The sequence below is a fragment of the Meriones unguiculatus genome, chromosome 10 (assembly GCF_030254825.1).
Source record: "Meriones unguiculatus strain TT.TT164.6M chromosome 10, Bangor_MerUng_6.1, whole genome shotgun sequence".
NCBI classification, from domain to species: domain Eukaryota; kingdom Metazoa; phylum Chordata; class Mammalia; order Rodentia; family Muridae; genus Meriones; species Meriones unguiculatus.
Genome location: NC_083358.1, coordinates 76,469,328 through 76,493,193, shown reverse-complemented (window position 1 = coordinate 76,493,193; position 23,866 = coordinate 76,469,328). Strand labels below are relative to the sequence as shown.

Below are 23,866 nucleotides of genomic sequence, written 5' to 3'. Positions count from 1 at the left end.
GACTAGAGCTACGGGTGCTTGTGAGCCACTGTATGGGTACTGAGAACTAAACTTGAACTAAACCTGGGTTGACTGCCAGAGCAGTAAGTGCTCTTGACCTTCTGAACCATTGCTCAAGCCCCAAGGTGATGAACATCTTTTCTGTTTTTGGTTGTGAGCCTAGCCTTTAAGGAGCCATCTCTCCAGCCCAATGAACATCTTTCTGTTTACTCAGTGATTTCTTTTGGAGAAATAGTAAGTTCTAATTTAAAAGATTATGATGTTAATGGTAAGGCTGATCTCTGGAGAAGTTGGATCAGTTTGTATTCTGGCAAGGGTGGACAGTATTTAAGACGTAACAGTGAAAGTAACTTCATGTTAAAAAATCTTAGATAAGTTGGATACTGTTTTAGTTTCTATCTCTTTGATATCTAGAGAGATTCAGGGTTTGTTTGTTTATTTCCTTTTTGTTTTTGCAAATTTTTATTCCTGTATTAGGGAGATTAGTATTTTGTCCAGCATGACTTCAGACTTTCTTCTCTGGGAGGATAAGTGTGGCCTTTACTGCCCTGATTACATAGTTGGGAGCAAACTCAAAACCAGTTTAGTGGCTGCAGCAGCACACACCTTTAATCCCACACTTGGGAAATGGAGGCAGGCAGAGCTCTGAGTTCAAGACCAGCCTGGTTTACATAGTGAGTTCCATGACAGTTGGACTTGCATAGTAAGACCCTGTTTTAAAAAACAGTAATAATAATAATAAAGAAGAAACCTGTGTAGTATATGCAGTAGAGACATATTTTGTATGTACCAAATCAACCGAAACATTTGTGCTTGTCTGTATAGGTCCGCTGTCTCAGGAAGAAGGGTATTAGATTCATCCTTCACTGCATTTATAAAGAATTATTTGTTTCTTTGGCTTCCTGCCATTTTTGGACTTTCTGACGGCTGCGCTTATTTTTCAGGTTTTCAAGGGTGTGGCAGCTAGCGCTTATTATGGCCAGATAGTGTAGTGGTGAGTGTACAGACTGAGGATTCGGCGTTCTTGCTCTGCCTTGGAGAAGCTGGGTGAGCAAACAAACACTCATAAAACAAAAATAAATCTGAAGACGTCCAGAGAATTATTCCTAATAACAAAATACTGGTTGTCTCGTCTCCAACCTGGAGATGCTCTTGCCACTCCCTCTTTGGCTTTCCGTGATGCAATGAAGTCAGCTGTCTGCAGGCTGTGAGAATTAAGTAAGACCAAGGGTGTTCGGTCTCCAGCGCTGTGCCAGAAGATGCATTTTTATTACATTATTATAGTCACCTTCACCACTGCCCTGTGGGTTCAGGAGAGAAGAAGGGAGTCTCTTTGGAATGCCGTTTCTGAGGTAACTCCAGATGGCTCCATGTCAACCCTGCAAACTGATAGGTGTCAGTGGGTAGGCCCTGAGGGACAGGAAGGAAGTATGGCTTCAACTCTGCCTAGGAGAAATCTATAATCCACTTCGAAAGATCTTGGCAAGAGAAAAACGTGGTGATATTAACGTGGTTTCATCAGAAGCCCTTGCTGTGCACGTTTGGAAACATTTTGAGAAGCTATGTTTCTTCTGCAGTCCTAGCTGATAAACAGTATGAAGGACAGACAGCCCACCGGTAGACAGAATGCTAATATATTTTCTATAAAGGGCCTGGGATTACCTCAGACATCTGTCCATCAAATGCTTGCAACCTCTCTACATGTGCCACCAAAGATAAAATTGCTTTGCCAGTGAATGAAATGGTAGTGACCAAACACTTGGGGACTGTGAGTTTACAGACTTTCATGAAATATTTTGTTATTGATCAAAAAATCTTTCAGTTTGGTGGCAGGGACCTAACCATTTTGTTAATGGATTTAAAATTTGACAATATCCCATATTAGTTTCTTTTACTGTTGAACCATGGTAAGGGGACAGATGAGGGTGTTTCTTTATCTGCTTCAGGCAGGGCCTTGCTAGGTGGGCTGCATTGGAGCCCTTTGGCAGGCCTTGCAGCTAAAGGGGAGCAGAGATAAGGCATGTGTTATCTAATTCTTATCAGTAGACTTTTTTTTTCTTTTCCCTATGGGCAGCTGCCTGGTGATTTCCTTCTCAGATTTAGTATTTTATTTAAAATTTATTTTTATCTGTTTTTTGGATTTTCAACACAAGGTTTCTCTGTGTAGCCTTGGCTGTCCTGGACTCACTTTGTGGACCAGGCTGGCTTTGAATTCACAGAGATCCGGGATTAAAGGTGAGCGCCACCAAGCCTGGCTAGATTTAGTATTTTAAATCCTTGGTTGTAATAAGAAGTGAAACAATTCTTCTTAATTCTTTTTAAACACACACACACACACACACACACACACACACACACACCCCAGATTCATGGATAGGCAAGTGCTCTGCTCCTGAACTACAGGAGTAGTGGCTTTGTTCTTGACTTGGTGGTCTAGGTGTAGAAACAGAGAGCTTCCTTAAGTGGCTTTTAATCTACTCCTCTCTGGGCAGCTCTCATGGCTTGAGGTTCTTTGTGACTATGGATTCTTTGCTTACATATTGATCTAAAAGCTTCTAGTCTTTCATGTTTCTGATTCTGACTATACTCAACTCTTACTGTTGCCAAGGCCACCAGTGCATGTTTTTAAATGCCTTTCTCACCTCTCTCTAATCTCTTTCTAATGCCGTTTCTCAAATGCCATTTGTAGTCCCGATAAACATGCTTTTAAAAATAAATGGTCGGGCGTCTTTGGGTTTGAACAATTAAGTCCTTTTTATTAGGATACTGTTATGAGACTTACTGAAGCTTATAAAAATTTGACACTCGTACATTCAAATGAAGGCGCCTGCAGTAGAGACCTTGGAAGAAGAGGTGGAGGCTTCCTCCAAACCTCCTACTGTATATAATTCTAGAAACTGTAAGCATACTGCTTGCTGCCAGTGAACCACCAGGGTTAGCTGCAGTTGCAACTGCTGTTTTTTGTTTTTTGAAGACCAAGTTTCTCTGTGTAGCTCTGGCTGTCCTGGGATTCGCTCTGTAGACCCGACTGGCCTCTGCCTCCTGAGCGCTGGGAGTAAAGGCACGCATTGCCACCGCCCAGCCTACTTGGTGTCTTTATGCTGGCATTCTCAGAACCACTGCTGTGAGCCTGCATTTTGTGACTCCTTCCTGATTGTGATACCTCTTTGTTGGTACCTAGTTTTTTTTCTAGGATTATTAAAATATTTCTGTACTGATTAGAAAGAAGCAGGACTTGGGTTTTCACTCTTAAATCTGGTATCTGGGCCCTACTCACCCCAGTTTCCCCTTACTCTTGTACACGTATGCAGGCGTCATCTTGAATATTCGGGCATTTCTTGCCATGAACATTGGCAGGTCTGTGGAGGGCCTCAGGCAGTTGGAGAAGCTCTGCTCCCCCTGAATTGGTGCTGTCCTGCATTCTGGGGCAGCCTCCCGAAGAAGAATTCAGACTCAGCTCACCTTCAGCCGTCCTCTGGGCTGTTCCTCTCCTGTCTGGAGATCACAGGCAAGGTCCTTGCGTGATCTGTTTCCAGTCTCCTTTACTGAGGTTATCCTCCTGCCTCACCACTGTCGTTTCTTCTGTTGCCCTCCCGCCTCCTCTTTAGCCCTCAGTATTATTTATTATCTTAGTCTGTTATCATTTCATGCCTGCCCTTAAACTTAGAGTGGATTCCCATCCACTGTTTATGTTTTGAGATGCTCTTTTGCACCTGTGACCTTATTAACTTGGCCTGCTCTGGCCGCCCTCCTCCCAGCCTGTCGTCAGAAGGTCACTGTTCTTTGCCTGTGGCTTGCTCTCACTGGATTCATAAAAAGATTGCTGTTTTCTCTCCCGCCAAGTCTATGCCAGCCGCAGTGTTTATCAGCAGTTACACACATTAATGTATTGACTAAAAGAATGGACGTATGCACCAACGCCGAGGGCGCTCACCTCATCTTAAATGTATCCGATTGCTCTCCGCTACATCTTTTTATTTCGTTAGTGAGTTGGAGAAGATTGTCCAGTGTCTTGAAAATGCATGTCTTGCTTCTGTTAGCTGGTTTTATTTTTAAGATGAATAGACATCAGTTTGGCATGACTTTTAAGGGACGCTTGCTAATTTGGGGTTGATTAGCTCTTCTCAGGACTCACACCATCCATGCCACTCAGAAAAAAAAAAAAATTAAAAAGGAATTTCCCTGAAACTGGGTGTGGAAGGGTAGAGTCAAATGTCCAGGGAGAAAGGTTGGCGACTGGAAGGAAGTTTAAGAGTACTGAGAAGTAGCTGTATAAAGATGGCTGATGTCAGGTAATGTTTGCCTGTGTTGTTATTTCCTGTAGTCTGTAGTGCGTCCTCGGTACATGTGACTCCTGAGGTCTTATCTTTATAAAACATCTAGTTGTCAGGTGACAATATGTTCTTTTTTTTATTTTATTTAATTTTTTTGAGACAAGAGTTTTTCTGTGTAGCTCTGGCTGTCCTGGAACTTGCTTTGTAGACGAGGCTGGCCTCAGACTCAGAGAGATCACCCTGCCTCTGCTTGAGCACTGGAACCAAAGGCGTGCACCACCACGCCCAGCCTGACGGTATGTTTTTAAGTGAATACTTTTAAAGTTAGCATTAGCATTAAGGCCAGCCTACGGGTAAGTAGAGAAGCAGTGTAAGAGGGCTTCTTCATCCCGTGTGCTTTCTTGGGTTAGGGCAAAGGGGAGCCAGAGTTTGGTGTTGTATTCAAATCTTTCTTTAGTAATAAATTATATAGTCATTTTTTTTAAGTGGGAAAGGACCATATTCTTTAAGAGAGAAGGTTAAAAGACATTAATTAGCCTTAATATTTTTATGCACAGGCCCAGAAATGGATCTAGTGGGGCTAAGGCTCCCTAGGGATAGAATTATCTAATAGAGATGAAAGATTATACATAAACCTGTCCCTAGAGAGAAAGAATGAATAGCATAATTGGCTGAGGGACCTCTCGGCACCTGGAAACATTCGCGCATTCCTGGGAGCTCTCATTAGCAAATATGTCTCACACTGAAGGACAACCTAGGCTGGATGGAGAGAGGCTAAAATCAAGGGGCCTTGCTGCTGAAATGAGACCAGTGTGTCCCAGGGTATGGAGCCAGGGGGCTGGATGAGCTGGTGGAAGCGTGTGTTCAGCTTCTTCATGGGACTGCAAATTGTTCTAGGTGTTGTTTTGGCATCCGTCCACTTAGGGAGAGACGGAATACATCACTTCCGAGTGTATAGAAAGTAGGGTTGGCTTTAGTTTCAGTTTTTCGTCTTCGTTATCTTGTAGTTGTTGAGTTAGCCAGGCTCTCTAGGAAGTTATGCTAAGTCCATGTCTCACCTTTCCCTGCTAGTCTTTTTCTGTCTGATGGCCATGCCAAGAAGCAAGACGGAGGGAGAGAGAAAAAGACATGATGGAAAGCTGTTCTAAGTCTGAGTACAGTTCTTTAGAAAAACTTCTGAAAGAAGTCAGTAATACCCAGGGTTCTTCCCTTTTTCTAAGTTTTAGATGAAATACCATTGTTAACCTACAGATTGAGTTAAAGACTTTTTGAGTGCAAAAAGCAAACTGTAGATTAGAAAGTAAAATGATGTTTCTGCATAGATTTGTTATAGAAAATAAATGCTGTAGAGAATCAGTGTCAAGCTGAATTAGTAAGCTAATGATTCGTATACCAGTTGAATTAAGATAATTAATGTTTTAGGCATATTAGACTTTGCTTTTTAAGGACAGCATTAAAACACACTGTTTCCTCACATAACTTATCCTACAGTAGTTTAATCATTTAATCTGCTCAACCCTGTGACTCTTGCGTTATTAAAAAAAAAACAACAGGATTCTTTCTGTAGTTTTTAAGGGAAACTTTCTTATCAAAATTCATTATTAAAATTCATTTTTAAGCGATTAGCTACCCCAGAGTAAATCATAAAAGTTTATGCATCATTTCATATTCTATGCCATATATTTTTGCATTTGTCGGTATTAAAACTTCCACTTATTAAGCTTGGTTTCCTAGATCAGTTCCTGAATACACAGGCATAGCTCCCATCTGAAAAGGAAGGCTATGTGCTGTATTTAACTCTAAAACCTCCCAGCCACGTTTTTTAAATTTTCTTTTTCTTTTTCTTTCAAGACAGGGCTTTTCTGTGATTAAAGGCATTAAAGGGACGAAAGGCACTTTCAGCTAGTTTCTTTTATTATTTGAGATTACAGCATAATTACATCTTTCCCCCTTCTTCCTCCCTCCAACCCCTCTTTGCTTTTTTCAAATTCATGACCACTTTTTTTCATTGTTACATATATCAATCTGTTGTACATAGATACAACCTGTTCAGTCTATAAAATGTTACTCGCATGTTTGTATGCTCTTCCCCAGGGGTCAAGACCCGTGTCCCCTGCCCTCAACATTCCTTTATGTAGTTGCCTGCAGTCCTTTGTGTAGGGTTGATACTTCTGTGCTTTCACAATTTTCATGTACTAAGATCAAGCTTATTTCATTAAGAAAAATAAACTTCAATATTAGTGCCATCTAAACTTCACTCGTGATGGGGCTCATCCCAGCGTGCATGCGGCCCTCTTGAGTTTGGCTGTTACGGTGCCCAGAGCTTGCTCAGCAAGGTCCTGCAGTTTGGCGTTAAGAGTTGGGCGTTATTTCCTGTGGATAATTCAGGCAAGCCTAAGATTTTTTTATTTTATTTTTATTTTTGCTTTACTAGGGTGAAATAACACACCCAGGATGTAAGAATTATTTGAGTAAGGAATAGGAATCCCAGCTTCAGACCTATGGGTCTGTCGTCGGATGAAAGCTCTTGTGGGGAGTATTTCTTACTCACAAGGGACTGGCACCTTTTGTCCTAGCTGTGCCAGAGGTGCAAAGATAGGGACCTGGAAACTGTGGGACTGAGCGTATCTTACTGTGTCTCAATGGAGTCCACACAGTAATAAGTAGGTGTGAGGCGGGGCCTTCCTCAGGACTGAGTTCACTCGGTGGAAGGAGCTCAGCCTCTTCTGGGTGTGCTCTCACAGAGCTGTTTTCCTTGGGTAGTTAACAGTGTAACGGCTCCATATGTCTTGTTGATGTGCCATAACTGGGACGTTTGCAGTGCAGCCGCTTTCTGAAACGGTTTTCTTCGGTCTCCAGCCAGACCTCCAGTAGCTTGCCAGTTGTCGTCCCTTAGTTACCTTAAATTACTGTGTTTGTGGTTGTTTTCCACGTTAAGAGGCTGTGCAGTGCTTATGTTTTCCTGGGAGTTCAGCTGGCCTTAACCACGCAGTATGTATACCCAACTTTCTGAAAGAAAACCTTCCAAATTTATATATGTAGAGGTATTGTTTTATTCATCGATTGCAGTTTGTGAGAACTAGAATTAGAGAGATAGACACGATGTTTGTTTTTGTTGTTGTTGTTTGTTTTGTTTTAATGCAGGGAGTACTAGGTTTTAAATTTGTAGAACAAAGATCTGTGTTATCCCAGACAGATATTTTCACATTAATTTATTTTATGTGTTTGAGTGTTTCGTCTGTGTGCATGTCTGTGCAACATACGTGTGCCATGTGCCTTCAGACCAGTGACATCAGTGAGATCCCTTGGGACTGAGATTACCAGTTCTGTCTGTCTGTCTGTCTTGCTCTCGTTTTCTTTCTCTCTTGCTCTCTCTTTCAAAAGGGCAGTAACCCATTATTTCTATGTGCAGATGAGAGTTTTCTGCAGTTTACCAAGTTCTAAGAATTCAGTGATCATGAAATACAGACAGGACACGGAGAGGATGCCTAATGATGCAGACAGTGCTCTTAACCACTGAGCCATCTCACTGTGCCCTTGGACAATTTTGTTCCTTTTGTTGTTGTTGTTCCTTTGTTTGTTTGTTTGTATTTGTTTTTGTTTTGTTTTTCAAGTTGGGGGTTCTCTGTGTAGCCCTGGCTGTCCTGGACCTCACTTTGTAGACCAAGCATCTTTGGACTCTATTTAGTACTTTTTGCTTATTATGAATAGGCCTGGAACAAGAACTTTAATACATTGCAGAAATTTTGGAAAACATAATTAAGTAAAAAAAAAAAAAAAAAAAAAATCAACAAAATAGTGCTTACATTTTAGAACAAATATTTGAAGAACACTCAATCCTTTTTTTTTTTTTTTTGTAAGCCAGGGTCTCACTGTTCAACCTTGGCTGGTCTTGAATTTATGGAGAATTTGCTACCTGTTTCCTGGCACTGGGATTAAAGGCATGCACCACCACCCCAGGCCCATGTTTTGAAACAAAAGTATTCATTATCTTCCCTTCTCTTACTGTTTTGCTTGCTTACCTCTTTTGAGACAGGGTCTGGCTGCATAGCCCCAGCAAGTAAGGTAGTCACTATGTAGACCAGGCTGGCCCAAACTTATGGTCTCCCAAATCCTAGGATTCTTGCTGTGCCCTAGGAGAACACGGGAAGGATACTTAGTGGGCGAAACAGTGAGTGGAAACGTTTCTTTAATCTAGTTGACACATAAATAACACTTTTTGTAATCAGTTTTTGTTTTTCCTGTTTGTCTTCAAAAGCATGGAGAAAGAAAGATAGGAGCTTTAAAAATGTGGATCTCCTCTGGAATAGTAGCATTTCCGAGTTTCCAACCATGGGCTGCTGATGTCACTCAGTAGAATTATTACTTTTCTCATTTGAACAGAGCTCCGGTTTCAGTCCTTGAGACCATATAAATCAGGGCACTAGAGGCAGGAGGATCAGAAATTTAAGATTATCTTCAGCTACTAGCAAGTTCAAGGCTGGCCTGATGTGAGACCAAACAAACAAAGCACTCAACACTCCACACTACATCACCCAGGAATTTCGCTGTGATCCCTGGAGTTCAGAATTTTGTCAACAGGGAGAGCGAGTCACAGCTCCATGCTGCTGATTGTGTCAGGGTGGGGAGTTGTTCCGCCCAGGTGGAGCCAGAGTTTTTGACCTTGAGAATACATTTCAGTATCCCTTGGTTTTCCTAGTCTGTGTAGCCTGGTCTGGCTCTCATAGAGATACGAGGTGATGAGATTAAAGATGTGTACCATCACAGTGTCACAGCAGGCTGGCCTCGAACTCAGAACTGCCTGTGCTGGTATCAGAGGCATGTGCCACCATGCCCAGCTTTGGTGTCTTAGTAATACTTACACATATGGTTTTGGTGGTTTCTGAAATGACATTTTTCAGTGTTTTTTAGGGATAGGGTGCGTGTGAGTGGGTGGGTGAGTGTGTGTGTGTGTGTGTGTAGAGCCATTTTGCTCACTTCCCTTCCCTTTTTTTTTTTTTTTTTAAAGAAAATGAGATCCTAGGCTGGTTTTTGAGGCACACTGGATAGGATTACAATTTGAAAAGTTCTTGCTTGTAAGTCACAGGGAAGTTAAGAAACATTTTTGACTATAAACAAAATTCCTAGTCTGAGATTTTTCAGAAATTTTCAGTTTATAGCTAAGGAAGGAGAAGTTAAATTTTGTATATACTTGGGCCTTAAACACGCATGATTCATTGTTATTTTGACATTTTTATTTGAAATATCTTTTTATAGAAAGAAGAGTATTATCTCTATGTAGGCGATCATCCCGAGTGTTTTGTTAGTGTCAAAATTTGTATTCTTAGCTGTTTTAGAGACTTTAACCAGATGCCAGGCGTGAGGGGCCCTCATCCCTCCCCAAATTTCCTTAATTTTCCTGTCTTTCTGATCTCCTTTATCTTCATATTCTTTTCCCATACTGTGTCCTCCTGGGCGGTGATTATTCTCAGTTTCCTGTGTAGAACGTGTTTGCTAATCAAGGACTCTAGAGCTGGTTTGGCTACAAGTTACAGAACTTAAAGCCCAGAACATAAAGACGGTTAGGTATTTTAGGTAACCAGAAAGCCCAATTGTTCACTGGATTATCCTGTCAAATTCCAGGTTCCATCTGAGTTTTCTGCTCTGTTTACTTTAACCTGCAGCCAGTTTCTGTGTAGTTAACTGATGGCTGCTGTAACGTGCCAAGCTTTCTACCACCTTCCAAACAGAAAAGGAAGAAGCGAGAAAGTAGGCACTTGTCTCAATTCTTTCCCTCAAGGAGAAACGTCTAAGGTAACATCTTTTGGTGAGATTTGTTTATTTTCGTCAGTGTGTGTGTGTGTGTGTGTGTGTGTGTGTGTGTGTGTGTGTAAGGTGCATGTGGAGGTCAGAAGATAACCTGTGGGAGTTGGCTCTCTTCTCCCACCGTGTGAGTCCTGCGACCCAAGCTCAGCTCATCAGCCTTGCTTAGTGGCAGGTCCTTTTGCTGAGACATGTTACTGGTCCCCTAACATGTTCTTACTCACGTGTACAAGGCCTTGCCCTTCTCACAGAACTGTCTGTCGTCAGACCTGTCAGATCTGGGTCACAGGTCTCACTTGTAGACCCTTTGATGGCAAAGCGCCTGGGCTTTCTTTGCTTACTCTTACTGAACGCATTGCTGGCCTTGAGCTATGTATAGCAGGAATGTCTGTGTTAGCATAGGGCAGCGCATGGAAGATGAATGTTGACTGTGCTGGCTAACTCTGAGAAAAAAAGAAAAAAAAATTGGACTGAAAAGAAATCCTATTCATTTTGCACTTTTTATAGGATACACTTAAAAATGTGGAAGCATTGAGTTATGATTTTAAATGTGAATTACTCTTTAATCTCTAAAAATAGAGCTATAAGTACTGCCTTCCTAATGGAAGTGGGAGAAAAATGCTTATACTGTGGACTCAGCCTTCTGGAGCAGGAACCATTTCTACATTCCAAAAGAATCCAGCACCTGTTCCTTTGAGGATGTGGTTATGAAGTTGTACTTCCATTGACTGTTGGTGCAGGAGGAATTACACATGACATTGACCCACTTAGAAAAAGTGATTAATTTGTTTGTTTTTTTTTATTCTGGGATGAGGGATTTTGTAACTTGGAATCTGCTCTCCCACACACACTTTTCTTTTGTTTAAAGCTATATCAGATCATTCTATTATAGTGTTATTTATTATGTGAATTATATTGGTATATAACAGTGTATCATTTTTAAAAAATCAAAGTGCAAACATTATTGTAAAGTCTGACGTGGACAGCTCAAGGGGATGCTGAGATGGATTGTTGGAGGAAGGGGGCTTATTAGAATTATTCATGCCTCGAACGGACAGCAGCAGCAGCATGGTGGGGTCTCAGCATCAGAGACAGGCATTGTGGCAGGGTCTCTGAGGCGAGGAATCAGAACCCACATTGCAGAAGAGACATCATTTTTAGACCTTTCAGAAGGTGGGGGTGGTTTCACAGCACAAGCCTGGAGCCAGGTCCTGATTCTCGGGCAAGAATGGGAATGGGTGGGGAGCAGGAGTGTGGCCAGGAGTACCCCCTTTGGGTATAAACTAACGTCCCTTATGAGAGATCCTGGCATCCAGAGTCTGCTAACCTAGGGATTCACAGACATTTTAGTGGGATGCTTGTCTGTACCTATGAGGGGGCGGGGCAGCAGCTGCATTCAGACGTTGTGTTCTTACAATTATGAAAGAAAGTTTCACACCTTACCTATGAGGAGATGAGATCCTTCAAACCGAGCATTGACAAGGCATCAAGACCAGGCATCAGAATGAATCCTGGAGCATTCGCTCAGTGCATGAAAATCTTACTCTGCTCTCCAAAGCAGTACCGCGTCGTTAGCATGTTTTTTTACCACAGACCACAGAAAGAATGTGACTCTAGGGTACACTGTGTGGCTTCTGGCCCTGGGGTCATAAGTCCTTTCTGAATCTTGTGTCCTCATCTCTAAAGCACTGACCCAGTGGTGTCGCACTGCTATCCTGAGTTGATATATGGAAAGCATTCGGCGATGCTACATCTAAGCTGTAATTATGTTTAACATTGACTTTTTAAAAATGTTTCAATATTAAAAAATTTACCTGGTAGCCTCACGTTCTCATCGGTTTCCTGTTAAAACTGTGCAAAGTCGGAACTCCCACCTTGGCTTCATAGGGAGCCCAAAGCAATCTCAGATCCTTGGATGCTTTTACCCTTCCTTCCTTCCTTCCTTCCTTCCTTCCTTCCTTCCTTCCTTCCTTCCTTCTCTTGTTTGTTCTGAGCATCAAACCCAGGACTGTCATACATACTAGGCAAATTCAACCACTGAGGTACAACCTTGAATTTCTTTGGTTTATGCTTAAAAGGGTTTAAAGCCTTTGTGCATGGGTAAGCCAGAGATGCCATTTTCTTAGGCACTGTCTAATTTGTGGTTTTGAGTTCTTAAGCTTATTTTTATTTACCTCTGTGTGTGTTTGTGTGACCATATGCTGTAGAGGAATTTTAATTCAGAAGAACATGGATGTTCAGGCAAGAGATCACATCCAAAGACCTTCTAGGTCTGTGTGATCCAACTGAAATACAGACACGCCTTGAAGCCTAGGAAACAAACACAAGCATATCTCTGAATTCAAGGCCAGCCTGGTATAAAGCAAGTTTCAGGTAAAGAACAGTTTAGATCCAGGCGTGGTGGTACGCATCTTTAATCCCAGCACCTAGGAGACAGAGGCATACAGGTTCTTGAGCTCTAGTCAGTTCTGTTCAAACAGTTTGTTTGAGAGTGAGTTGAGAGGCAGTGCAGTGGAGTTGAGTTTGTGTTAGTTCAGTTTGTGGAATTCACGGGCAGTTTTTTCCCAGGAGAGTTTTACAGAGAGAGGCTTAAGAGAGAACAAGCTAGACACAGTGAAGACAGAATGAGCCAGAGAGTGAAAAGGAGCCAGAAGATTAGAACAGACTGCCAGAGTTAGAGGCCAACCAGAGCGATTCAGTGAGAAGCTGAGAGAAGCCATATTGAATCAGTCAGCTTGGAGAGGAGTTTGAGCCAGAACAGCTGAGTTGAACCAGCCTGCCATAGTTCAGGAAAAGCTAGAAAGGGTGAGCTTATTCAGCAGTAAGTCTCAGAGGCTGAAAACACTGTAGGCCTAGATTAGGTTGTATGGAGGCTAGAAGCTTCCAGGACTAGGCCTAGGTTAGCAGACAGAGGCAGTAAGCCTCTAAGATGGCAGTTACCTCAGGTGAATAAAAGTTGCTTTGACAGTATGCCACATATATGCAAGTGCAAACCAAGGCCAGGAGTCAGATGATCTAGAGTTGGAGTTAAAGGTGGTTGTGAGCTGCCTGAGAACAACAAAACTTGGTCCTCTGGAAGAGCAGTAAGCTCTTTTTTTTTTTTTTTTTTTTTAATGTGCACAGTGTTCTGCCTCCCCCCACTCCCAAGGTATGTACACCTGCACACCAGAAGAGGGCACCAGATCTCATTATAGATGGTTGTGAGCCACCATGTGGTTGCTGGGAACTGAACTCAGGACCTTTGGAAGAGCAGCCAGTACTCTTAACCTCAGAGCTATCTCTCCAGTCCCCACCTTGGTTTTTGAAACAGGCTCCCTCACTGACCTGGAACTTGCTTGTTAGGCAGGGTTGACTGGCCCAGGGAACCACAGAGCTAGGATTTCATGTGCATGCCTGTTTTTTTACGTGGGTTCTGAGGATTAAACTCAGATCTTCATTTTTTGCTTGGCAAACACGTTACCAACTAGCCATCTCTTGGCCCCTTTCTTTTTCGATTTTTCTTTCTATATAAATTTTATTTATGATGCAAGCAGGAAATTTCATGTAGAATTTTAATTTTTATACCAGGTGGACCATGACAGTCTCATTGAGAAAGGAATGTTTCACAATGTCTTAGCAGATAATTTTACTCACTGAGGGTAATGTTCACTGTGTCACATTTTGGTCGTGGGTTTAAATGCTGGTTTGGTGACAATGGTGGGACAGTGTGTGGCAATGTTCTGGGTGCAAGTTTATCCAGCGTAATTTCCCATCTGTCTAAGCTGATGGAACGGTCACCGTGGTGAGGCTGTGTTGCTGGTTGGAGGGTTAAGCTTAGGGACTCCAAGGATGGTGGGAAACTTGGCAAGTTGGATCTAACTCAATAAGACCGCAGACAAAATCAGTGCAACTTCTTTTACTTGATTCATGATCAAACATAGAACTCATTATTGTGAAAATATATATTCAGACAGAAAAGCAGAATGGCTTTACATCCCCATACGTCTTTTAAAAATGCTGGTAATGACAGTCTGCTTTTATGTATTTACTTGTTTCACCCAGGCTGGTCTCAAACTTGAGCCTTCCTACTTTAACCTCCTAATTCCTAATATGCAGGGATTTCTGGCTTCTGCCATCACTCCCAACTCCTTAATCCCCACCTGCTATCCTCTACACTCCATGCATAAGGACCAGCCCATTAAGAAAGGTTTTGTTTTGTTTTCTATAGTTCAGGAGTACAATGTATTTCTATAGTACAATGCAGGCAGGCTGTGTAAAAGAACTTTTATTCACCTGTTTCAAATGTTGTCTCTGTCTGTTAACCTAGGCCTAGGCCTGGAAGCTCCTTAGTTTCTTATACAATCTAACCTGGGCCTAGAATGTTTTCAGCCTCTGAGACTTACTGCTTAATAAACTCACCCTTTCTCATTCTGACTGAGTTCTGCTCTGGCTGGTTCAAGTTAACTGTTCTGACTCTTAACGCTTCCAGCTGATTTATTCAATATAACTTTTCTCTCTTGGCCCCAGAGTTGCTCTGGTTGACCCTAACCTAACTCCAGCAATCTAATCTTTGGCTCATTCTCATGCTCTGGGTCATTCGGTTTTCACCTGAGTTCTTTCTCTGCAAACTGTCTCTCATTACTGTCCTGGTAAGAACTGCCTTCTTCCCTCTTTGCATTGCCCATTAAGTAGCTTCCCTTTCCTCCTCTCCTGAGAGTTGGGCATATCCTATTCTATCAACTTTTCTCTGATTCATTACATTTTCTGTCACTCAATTAGACATCACTTTCTACCTTCATAGTTTGGGATTAAAAGTATGTACCACCACACCTGTATCTAAACTTTTCTTTACCTGAAACGTGCTCTATACCAGGCTGGCCTTGGGCTCAGAGATTCGTTTGCCCTAGACTCCTGCGATTAAAGGCCTGTCTGCGTTCCAGCTGGATCACCCGGACTTGGAAGATTTTGGATGTGATCTTTTGCCAGCTGGATCACACAAGACCTAGAAGGTCATTGGATGTGATGTCTTGCAAGAACAGCCATGACTTGGATGATTTAATAACAGGAGAATTATGTTATGGATAGCCCGCTGGATATCATGAAGTCAGGTCAGGAATTAGTCGCTTTCAGGTTATATCACACTGAATGCCTTGGGATAAGAGAGTGGCTAGCCGTGGGTGGTAGCCCTCGGTGCTAGCCGTGCGTGCTCTCAGGAGCATCCGAGGGGCCTGAGGCGTTTGTGGCTGCCCTGAGACTCACACTCCCAGAAAACTGCTCTGCAGATATCACACGGGCTTGTTCCCTTTTATTGCCTGTCTCACGCTTGTTCAGGCCTCTCCGAGTGCAGTCTGTTCTGTGTAGGTGGAGAAGCAGGTCAAAGGAACTATTTCAGTACACAGGTATGCAGGTGGGCCTTGATCTTTCTTCCCAAACCCGTATGTCTGCTCAGCCCATGGTGAGTACTGAACCATTGCTCCCAGGCCAAGTGCAGAGGTAGGTTTCTGCAGGTGTCTGCTCAAGGGCTTCTGACTGACTGATCAAACTATAGCCTTATTTTAGGAGTGCTTCTGTTAAAGGCGCCTTGCTGCATCTGTCCCATCAGTTCACTGCCACCACCTCCTGTGACAAAGCAGCTCACTTAATACGTTTCTTCGCAAGGCGTGTCACGTCCTTGTGCTCAAGAGGCCGTTTTACAGCATTTTAGTCTTAGAGGCGATTTTAAGTGAAAATATCGTGACTAAGGAAGCTGAGGGAGTGGTAATTGGTCTAATGTAGTATGAAAGTCAAAGGCGGCAGACCACTGTCAGGCTTGACCTCGGTGGTTGTGGCCATCAAGTCCGAGACTGTTCCCTGCCTTGAGCCAATACAAGCAACCACAAGCGCACACATGCAAAAGAACTGTGAGATTTTGAAAGAATAAGCTTTTTATCCATTCTCTGACAACGGCCTCCATGCCTACAGTGTATCTTGATTATACCCACCCAGAGCTATGAAATTTTGAATCTCATTTTTTTTTTTTTTGAGGTGAATTCTCAGGAAGTCTCAGCCACACTTGTGGAAAGTACCACCCAAACTTTAAGTTTTGTGGGGCTGACGGTGGGCTCAGTGATGGAGCTCTTGCCTACCATGCTCAAGGCCCTGAGGAGAACAAAGCCTAAAACCAAGTTCACGTCCTCATCCTGCCCTGAATGACTGATGTTTATACTGGCGGCCTGAACATAAAACATTTTTCCATAGGACATTGAGAAGATGAGCCTTTGTCCTCTTTCGTAAGTTACGAAAGCCTGCTTTTAAAGTCGGAAGTTAGAGAACATAATTAAAAGAGGTAAGAATGAGATCAAAACGGTCACTGTTTCCTTGGAATCCGAGAGAAGGGTGGTTCATTCCAGACCCACCGAGAGCTCTTTGTTGTTCTTTTATGAAGGTGGAGGGAGATTGGACTGTATTTGGTCGAAATGCTTAGTTGAGGACTTGCGCTGGACATTGACCAGGGATATTACGTAATTATGGAGAGCTGCCTACCAGGGGCTCTGGGGACACTCTGCCGCCTTGTGTTTTGTGACGTGGATCCCTGTGATTGAGCCCTGAAGACTGGGTGGGCACAGAGAGGTAAGCAACTTGCAGAATGTTGTGCCTTTGCCAGTCACGAGCCAGGTTTCAAAATCCAGTCCTTTGGGGTCCCCAGATAGCTGTGTCCCACCTCTTCCCTCGGACTGAGACTTGGTTACATACTTGGATCATTGTGGACACTATCTCTTGAGGGGGTGAGGTGGGTGCATTTCATTAAAGAAGGCTCAGCTCAGTGAAAATACACGAGTTGCCAATTTTTGACAGCCTCTCACGTCTACTTACCTGTCCCAGGAGTCTGTTAATTCATAGCACGTGGTAGAACGTGGGACAAAATGCTGATTCATTCTTCGAAGAATGCTAATGTTTGCCTCTGAATGATTCTTTTTTTATGTCACTTAAATTCTGGTTGTACTCAGAAAGCAACATTTCGACTGAAACATTAATCGTGAATAACAAACACTCCCTAACTAGGCCGTAGCACTTAATCTAAAGTAGCACCCCTAAAACACAAGGGAAACATCCTTAAATGGTCAGATACTTGTCAGCCCTTACAGGCCTCAAGGAGTTTTATAAAAACCATCAGATTAACTTTAAGTGGAAACATTTGGTTCTTTTCCCTCTATTAAAAGAAAAATCAGAGAAGTCTACATGTTTTGTTGTTTTTTTTTTTTTTAATGTCATGAGGGCTATTTTGTGTGTTTGTTTGTTTTTACAAAGATCAAACATATAGTAAAATACCTGCTTAATGAATTCTCCCCAGTTCCCCAATCCTTCAGTAGACCGTTATATAACCATTAAAATCATGGTATTGAAGAGTATATTTGGATGGGAAATTTACATTATAAAATAGGGAGAAGTCGACAGCAGGTGTATGCAAAGGTGTAATACAGCAGGTCTGTACAGATTATAGAGCACCTGTGCCCACGATGTAAAAACATGGTTAGCATAGGATTGGGACTTAGTGTCTGCACTGACACCATATTCTAACTGTGCTTATCTCAGAGGAGAGGGTAATGTTTCATGTTGTCAGGATACTAAGAGTAAATCTGCGCACCAAATACTTGTTCTGGTTCAGAGCTTTGGCCTCTAGCCGCTGTGTGCAGTGAGGCTGTGCAAACTAAACTGCCCTTTGGTCAGCCAGCTGGTGAGTGCGGGATGATTGGAGTAGCTTGTTACAGTGGGAGACAAGGTTAAGGCAAAGTAGCCTTAACTCTTTCAACTCACTTGAGTTATTGTCTGTCCAGGAAGAAAAAATGTGCGTGCAAAACACAGGTCCGGGGCTGGCATATAGCAACTCCTGGCCAACGCAAGAGGAAAATGACTGGGTCGTGGGCTCTGCAGGCGATGGAGAAGCTGGGGCCTGGGTTTATAGTAGGATTAATGAAGGGGCGGTGGCTATGGTGGGGTACTTTCCTGACAGGAATGGTGGCATAGTGCCTCGTGCTAAAAGCCTTGAGGGCTGACCACACTGCGATGGGGTGGTGGTGTGCAAAGAGAGGAGCCCAGAATGGAAGAGTGTTCTTATAACCTGAAAGGAGGAGCCATGTCTAATGACTGTTGGAGGGAGCCTTATGCTTTCACAGGAGGTAGGTTAAGGACAAACAAAGGTATTAAAGACTCGAGGGCTAGTTACAGATGAAAATGTCCAAGAACAGGCAGTCCAGGGGCTAAATTAATATGGGCTTGAGCAACCTTCTGGAGATCTCACCTGATAGCCCATTGGAAGTCACATACAGCGCCTGAGGAACAGATAGTGCTCTTGGTATCTGCTCCTAAGATCAGCTCTGGGCTAGGCTATTTTTTGCTAAGCTGTTACAGGAGAGTTGTAGCTGTTTATTGGCCTAGAGAAGCCTAAGTCGGCCATCTTGCCTGGAGAAGAGAACCCCACTTTCCAACACTTTCCCTGGTATAGGGGAAAGACCAGAGGGTACAGGCAGACCTGTGGTGTTGCCTATGGGAGTTAGTCTTTGATTTTTCACGGGTAAATGTTCTGTTTTTCCAAGCAGGCATTAAACCCTGAGGATTTCCACATACCTTATTTTGTAAACCTTGATAATCCTGGCAGGAACGCAGTATCATTGTTGGCCTGTAATCCAGCAGGAGAGGTGATTAACTCACCCCTGCCCTTCATGGGGTGTGTGACTGAGATCAGAGCTGCCCAGCTCGAGATCAGGGCCTACGCTTCCCTGCCCACGCAGCATGTGTCAAAGAGAATGCAGCTAATGTGAAACCTTCTCACGCCTTTGTGATCTGGGCGAGCACATTCGTGCTTATTCTGATTTTTGCAGCATCATTAAAATGCTGATTTGATAAGCATCTACAGCTGAGAGGAGAACCGGACAGACTTGACTGAGGTTTAAGAGTATTTATTGGGGAGAATAAAGTCAGGTATCTGAGCAGGGGGAAGTACCAGCAGTTTGGGAGCCAGCCTGAGGAACTGGAAAAAGATACGGTAGACAGACAGGAACCATATGAATCCAAGAAGGAACAGCATGGCCGAAGTGGCTTCATCTGCTATAAACGTAAATAATCTCGAGGATGGTAAATACAAAGTGATTTGTTTGGTTCTGTGAAAAGGCCTGGCTCCACCAGACAGGTTTGCCGGTCCTGTTTTCTTCCCAGATTTGCTTTTTATGTGAAGGATAATGCAGAGGCTGCCATCCTGGCCAGCTGCTGCCTGCAGGTGTCAAGCAAGCACGCAGGCTGTTTGGCTTGTCCAACTAGTTGAAGCCAATTCTCTTTTTGCAAAATAGAGGTCAAGCAAACCTGCCTCACAGGCTTGTGTGTGCCACGCTTTGGGTGGGTATTATAAAGCCTAAATACACAAAAGGGCCACAAATGGCAACGGCGCAGAGTTGAGGCAATCCTCCCGTACTGCCTGCTCTCACTGAGTGGCTGACTTGTGAAAGGGCTTGCCTAGCCGCCTTGCTCAGAGCGCTCAAGCCATACCCGCAGCCTTCCTCTTCTGAGATGCCTCTGGCCTCCTCCTTCCTTACCCGGAATTTGTTACCAGGCAAGCAGTGAGTTAATCTATGGCAAACACGGGTCCTTATACAAGTCTCTCTCTGAAACTGGTTGGTTCATGGACGTGAGTGCAGGCTTTTTCATGGAGCAGGCCTTTTCATTTCTAAGAGCAAAAATGAGATAATCAAATGGGGCTGTGGTAAGAATTATACAGTTTGAGGGGTGTCGATGGCCTACATAGTATCAGACACTGTATAATTCCGCTCTACACAATAGCTCTGCCTGTAGGAATGGCAGATACCCAGTAGCCCTGCCCTGCTTTCAGCATATCAACGGTGCCTTTTAACTAATAAAGGGTGCAGGAATGCCATGTCACCACCCTGCCCAGGATTTTTCATTGCTGCCACATTACTTATCTATCATGGTGACATGAGTTTCCCATCCTGATATAACAGACTCCTAAGTTCTGCCTCCAGCTCATCATTTCAGCCTTAAAGGCTCCCCTCCCAGCATCTAGCTTTTGGACTCTGGTCAGCTGACCAGCCAGCATGTCACCTGGAAGATGTCACCTTTTTTTATTCATGCTACCACCTCATAAAGTCTTTTTAGGCTCTCTGGTAGTTTGGAACTTTGTGTTTGAACTCCTGATTCTTCAGTTTTTGCTTCCTATTGGACACTGGTTAGTTTTTCTCATGATCACATATGCTTAGTACTTTAAGGCTATTGCTGTTGTTGTATTCCTGATAAGACTTGACTGTCAACTACCTAGCATGCAGTAGGTGCAGCCACATTGCAGATTTTCACTGACTCAATACGTTGGCTGCTGTTTGGTAGATGCTGTTCTAGGCCCAAGACCCCTGTTGTCGTAGGAGCATGCCATGGTGTTAAAGCTGTTAAACATGCAAACAAATGAATGCTGTATAACAGGCCAGGAGGGACTACCTAAAGCGTTCTCAACCTGTGGGTTGCATGTCCTTTGGGGGGGTCAAACAGTCCTCTCTCAGAGGTCACATCTGATATCCTGCATCTCAGATACTTACTTTATTAATCCTAACATTAACAAAATTACAGATATGAAGTAGCAACAAAAAATAATTTTGTGGTTGGGGGTCACCCCAGCATGAGGAACTGCATTAAAGGGTGGCAGCATTAGGAAGGTTGAGAACTGCTGCTCTGAAGGATCACCATCGTTGAGAAGACCGTGGCAGTGCCGAGGGCGTGGGAGAGGAGGAAACAGGTGAGACACAGCAGGTCAGCAGCTTCCTCTCCCTCGGAGCCGCAGTAAGCACCAGCTTCCCATTCTGTTTTGTAACATTTCTCAGATATTGATGGCACGTGTGAGTCGGATATTTGAGTTTGTGTATTCTCAATATGGGTCAGAGATGTTTTCATCTAAATCATTGGCTGTTCTCACAGGATGCTGCTTTTCCTTTGCATGTTCTTAGACAGAACATTTAGTTCAAATCTTTGTTCTCCCTAGGTATAAGTCACCCCCCCTCCACCACCACACACACCATTACTCAGGCTTCCCGTGTTGAATAGGATTCCATTCAGTACTTGATGGAGTAGTGAGTCATTAAGTGATGGCTGTCAGGTACCTTGTCATGTGATAGGAGCTCAAAATAAAGTCCCTTATGTGTTACGTGTTATGTTTGTGTGCTGCTGTAGTTTGGTACATAGGGGTATCCCAAAAATCCATATGGTAAAGTCTGGGGCACAAGCAAGGCACCACTGAGAGACAGTGGAAACTTGATTTAAACAGGTGATCCAGCTTATCTCATTCTGAGGGTGTGGGCCAGCATCTGGCTTCAGCACTTCTAGAATTGCACCTTGCTACAGATGGCCTTGGGGGTCTTAAACCTATCGATACACTCCATGTTGCTTGGTGGCCTGCACTAGCCCGCTGTAACAGTGCTGCCCACTGGCTGTTCTGAAGCAGAAACACAGGTGTGCAGGGCCACTACCCACCCTCAACACTGGGCTTGCAGATGCAGTGGAGGTGGTCCCTGAGACAACAGCGACCCTGCCATCTTGCATCACCATGCCACATCCCATCTGGCTTTTGGATGGAGAAACTAGTACTGACAGGGCATTGCTTGTGTACGTAGTTGTCCTCAGTGACTTCTTTGGGTGTCCCAAAGCCGGCAGACAGTATTGAAGGGGGGATCCCTATGCCAGTTTCTCCCAGCAGAGCCGTCCTATTGGAAAGATGGACAGATGCCATGTCCAAGTAGCAGCCATCTTCCTGGCTGCTGAAAGAAAGCAGTGATGCTGTCCTTTCAAGGTAGAGCCTTGTGGGAGTTCTCTGGGGCACTCAAGGCTTGCTCTCTGTGGGACTGCGGGACACAGGGGCATATGACCCTAAACCCACAGGAATGTACCACCACAGGCCCAAACAAATGGCAAAATAATTCTTAATGGCCCTTCAGATTAGCTACATTAAAGTTCCGAGTCTGACTAAAATCAAGACACATTTATATAAAGGAAGGCTGTCTCCTTCCTTTAGAATTAGTCTGATGCTGGATAGTCTCTGAAAAGCATCTGTTCAATGTTCACCTGTGGGCACTCTTGATTTTTTTTTTTAATTCACTTTAATTCACTTTAAAACAAAAACAGGACATATACATAAAATTTTAAATGTGCATAAAATCACTCTGTGAAAGGGTGTTTGTTATGAAGGGCAACAGTTCCCTTTCTTGAGGCACAAGTGGATTACAAATACATTCAGTGCTCGCTCCCAAGTAGCTTGTGGGAAATAATAGTTTTTAACAAAATCTCACGTTTGACTTTGCCGATAAAGACTTGGGAGCCAGATGCTGGGGTGTTTTGTTTTTCAAGACAGGGTTTCTTTGTGTAGCCTTGGGTGTCCGGGACAGCGCTTGGAGAGGCCTTAATCAGTGTGAGGACCAGACAGTCATGTTGCTAGAGAGGCAGCTGGTGGCTACAGTCTTCTTGGGGAACGTCTGGTATTTCCCGTCCACTGTTCCCTCCCTTACCCATATGTCTAGAAAGATATAGGTGTGATGGAGTTCCTTTGCAGCACTGTGTGTTACGGTTAAGTCCTTAAAGGGCCAGCAGAGAACTGAGGTGCAAAAGTCTGGCACACTCACCATGGACTATGTAAGTTTAAAAAGGGAGGGCTGGTGCAAGGTACTGTTAAGGAAAGATCCTCAGGACTCGCAGCTATAGTATCGGTTAGGCATTTCCCACGTTTGTGTGTGCCTGTGTCTTGCATACATATGTGTGTTTGTGTGTGTGCCTGCCCACATGCATAGACAATGACCAGTTCATACTCATGAACTGGTCCCTATAATGTTAGAAGGTCTTACAGATTCATAAGAAAAAGAAGTGTGAAGGCCTGAATAGGAAGAACCCATAAAAGAGAATGTTACTTAGTCTTTTTTTTTTTCTGACAGACGTATGAAAAGTGCTTAACTACAATCATAACTGAAGAGATAAAGCTGCAATTACTGTAGGTTTAGGGACACTCAAATTTTTGAGCAATCTCAGTGTTTGAAAGAAAATGCTTTTGGAGGAAGTGTGAACTCCTTCACTTTTTCAAGTGCTTTTTGGGTTTTCTGCTCGTTAAAAATACCAGTCTCAAGTGTTGGTAAAGAAGATCTCAGAAATATGTCCGGGTGTGTAACAGATGCCAAGTTTCACAGTGATTTGTCATGGTTTTGCATCTGAACATGTATCTATTAATAAATTCGAGTAATGTGAGAGTTTTTATTTTACACTATTACTTTTGACTTAAAAATATCCATATGGGGGCCAGGCGCGGTGGTGCACACCTTTAATCCCAGCACTCTGGAGGCAGGGGTAGGCAGATCTCTGAGTTCAAGGCCAGCCTGGTCTACAGAGCTGATCCAGGAAAGCCAGGGCACTCTTACACAGAAAATCCCTGTCTCAAAAAAACAAAAACAAAACCAAACAAGATCCGCCTGGAGTTTTTGTAGTAAAGAAGTTCTGCTTCTTAATTATTTGGCTCTGTCCTAGTAACGAGAGTGCGGTGGGTCCTTCCTGGAAGTTTGTTAACTACATAGTGGAAAAAGTGTGTTGGGGTGGAGTGGAAGGAGAGAGGAGTAGAGGAGTGGGGGTGGGGGTGGGCACAAGTGTGGAGGCCAGAAGTTCACACTGGGCATCTTCCTTAAACAGACTTCCATGTTATTCTTTTAAACAGGGTCTCAAAGCTCATTGATTTAGCTAGGTTGGCCAGGGCTAGAGTTACAGGCTGCTTTACGTGGGTGGTGGGGAACTGATCTCAGCTTCTCAAC

General features: G+C 43.5%; 1 protein-coding gene across 4 annotated transcripts in view; it reads left to right on the top strand.

Moving 5' to 3' along the window:
• Elovl6 (ELOVL fatty acid elongase 6) overlaps positions 1–23,866 on the top strand; it is a 101,986-nt gene that overhangs the window by 8,116 nt on the left and 70,004 nt on the right. Inside the window, exons 1-2 of one of the 4 annotated variants that reach the window (XM_060392704.1) lie at positions 16,080–16,380; positions 16,480–16,664. The exons of the other annotated variants lie outside the window; for them this stretch is intronic. The gene's annotated coding sequence lies outside the window, so the exon portion shown is untranslated. Of the gene's footprint in view, positions 1–16,079; positions 16,381–16,479; positions 16,665–23,866 lie in introns of those variants that run through there. 4 annotated transcript variants of the gene reach the window in all.